Source organism: Lissotriton helveticus, chromosome 6 (assembly GCF_964261635.1).
Source record: "Lissotriton helveticus chromosome 6, aLisHel1.1, whole genome shotgun sequence".
Lineage (NCBI taxonomy): Eukaryota > Metazoa > Chordata > Amphibia > Caudata > Salamandridae > Lissotriton > Lissotriton helveticus.
The window spans coordinates 1,534,350,960-1,534,353,750 of NC_136067.1; the positions used below are offsets into that span (position 1 = coordinate 1,534,350,960).

Genomic DNA, 2,791 nt, shown 5'->3' on the forward strand with positions numbered 1-2,791 from the left:
ACATGGACACCAGCCACAAATGTATGGACTGAACGCTCCAAACATTGCTGGACAAGACGGAGGACTTGGATGCGCGGTCACGGAGAAGTAACCTGTGAATTATTGGTCTGCCGGAATCGACCTCCACAGGCAATATGGAACAGTTCATCGAGAAGCTATTGGTCATACTGTTTGGCTCGGATGCCTTCCCACCCATGTTTATGGTTGAACGGGCTCATCTCTCCTTGGACCCGCGTTCGGTGCCTGGAGCTCCTCCGAGACCCATAATAGCAAAGCTACACAATTATCGTGATAGGGACATTGCGTTGAGAATTGCAAGGGAGAAACAGACTTTACACTACGAAGGGTCTCACCTTGCTATATTCCCAGACTTTACCATGAGAGTACAGGAGGCTCGTCGTCAGTTTGTTTCACTCAAGAAGCAACTTAGGGCCAGATGTAGGAAGGCTATTACCGGTCGGTAACGGCCGAAATCGGCCGTTACCGACCGGTAATAGCCTTTTCAGATGTAGGTGGTATATTTACCCATTCGGTAAATAACACATCGGTATTTACCGATTCGGTATTTACCGAATCATCATTTACGAGATGTAGGAAGCACTTTAAAGAGTGCTTTTGTGCTTTAAGGATTCGTTATTTACCACCAACTATTAGTTGGTGGTAAACAAGGAATTCCTCTGTAAATGCAAATCTGTGCATTTACACCTGTGCCATGTGACAGACATACATGCCCTTAGGGCATGTATGTATGCCACAGGTGCACACCAGCACTGTTCAGGGGTGCAACACGGTGTCAAAGTGACACCCTGCCACCCTTGACTCTTTCCCTATTTTACCGAATCGGTATTTACCGATTCGGTAATTGACATTCATTCCTATGGGCCTCCTATGGGCCTATTTGGCAATTACCAAATCGGTAAATACCGATTCGGTAAATACCGAATCGTAACGATTTGGTATTTGTTACTGACTGTTTATCTAAATTGCATTTACTGATTCGAAAATACCGAATCGGCAAAATTCGGTATTTTCGAATCGGTAAATTACAATTACCTACATCTAGCCCTAAGAGACCAAAATATTGATAGCGCGATGTTGTACCCGGCTCGCTTACGTGTTTACCTCCAGGGCAAATCGCACATTTTCACTGACCCCAAGTCGCTGTAAAAAGCCATTAAAAAAAGCCTTTTTTTTTTTCCAGGGGACATTGTCGGTGTGCAGCTAGCCATCATGAAGTTCAGTCACTTTGTAACCTCTGACCGCAGCAAGAACCCCATGATGCACTTCAATGCGCCGTCCCATGTGTGCAGGAAGATAATGTCCTCTCCTCTGTCCAAGAAGTTGAGACAAAAGTACAATGTCCGTTCCATGCCAATCCGCAAGGATGATGAGGTCCAGGTCGTACGGGGACACTACGAAGGTCGGCAGATTGGCAAAGTAGTTCAGGTTTACAGAAAAAACGTATGTCATCTACATTGAGCATGTACAGCGTGAAAAGGCCAATGGAACAACTGTCCATGTTGGAATTCACCCTAGCAAGGTGGTGATCACTAGACTGAAGTTGGACAAGGATCGCAAAAAGATCTTGGAACGCAAATCCAAGTCTCGCCAAGTTGGAAAGGAGAAGGGAAAATATAAGGAGGAAATCATTGAAAAAATAGTAAAATCGTCTGCTGTATAGAATCAATTAAAAAAAGTTAAAAAAGATAAAAGAGTGGGCAAGGGAGCAGAGACATAGCCCAGAGAGGGGGGCCATGGCTGAGGAGACCGGCGGCTCATTGGAGGAACAGGACTGAACTTTCTTGCTGCTGCACAATTTTGTATTACATAATGGGGGTCTGCGCCTCGCGGAGCTATGCTATGGATGTAAACTGTTACTGTGTGCAGCATGGTAGATTTCTTGGCTATCAATCAGGCTGCTTGGTTGAGAATAGGTTGTCTTCATCAACCTGTACCTTTGAGGTTGGGTGGAGGCATTTAAGGGGCCGGGCGCAGGGTGGCACGGATATAGAATGGGCAGGGTACGTGAGAACTGGGTTAATGCTTAAAATATGCAACTGGAATGCGCGGGACCGTCAATTGTTGCCCATTTGGACGACAAGGTACAGTTGGCAAACTCCACCTATGCGTGTTACACACATTTGGGGTATTTGGTTATTGTTGCTTTTGGTCGGTAGGACTGCACTTTTTCAGCCCATTGCATTGCGAAGTATGTTTTGCTTTTTGTGGAATTATGGGATTTGTTTAGTCAGGTCCTGGTTGGGGGATCTTGATGTGAGTGGTGGGTGGAGGGTTGTTGAGGCTCAGACGTTGCAGTACACACAATTTTGCTTTGATTCATTTGATGCATGGTATCATGGTTCTATGCGCTACTGAAATATGGCCAAGATAATTGACCCTGACACACGTGTAGAGGGAATGGTCGTGACCTCCCAGCTGCCACACTTCGAACACTCACATGGAATGTTAGGGGGCTGAACGATCATAGAAAGGTTCGTAAAGTCCTCTCATACCTAGCGAGAGACAATATAGATGTGGCTCTTCTACAAGAATCTCACCTCCCGCTTAATTCTCCGATGTTGCGGAGCAGAGACCTGCTAGGCAACATCCATACAGCTGGCTTCAACACACACGCGCTTGGAGTAATTACATGGATCAACCCTAGGTCAGCACTCAACATCAGCCCGCTGTTTACGGATCCCAAAGGGAGATATGCTATCAGTAGGTGTTGTCGGGAGGGCATGGACTTACTTATTGTTAATGTATATGGCCCAAATTTTGATAACACAGA

The 2,791-nt window shown here is 45.8% G+C and overlaps 1 pseudogene; it reads left to right on the forward strand.

The window, feature by feature from the left end:
* The first annotated feature begins 1,220 nt into the window (after positions 1-1,220).
* Positions 1,221-1,681, forward strand: LOC144762764 (large ribosomal subunit protein uL24 pseudogene; annotated as a pseudogene).
* The last annotated feature ends 1,110 nt before the right edge of the window (positions 1,682-2,791 follow it).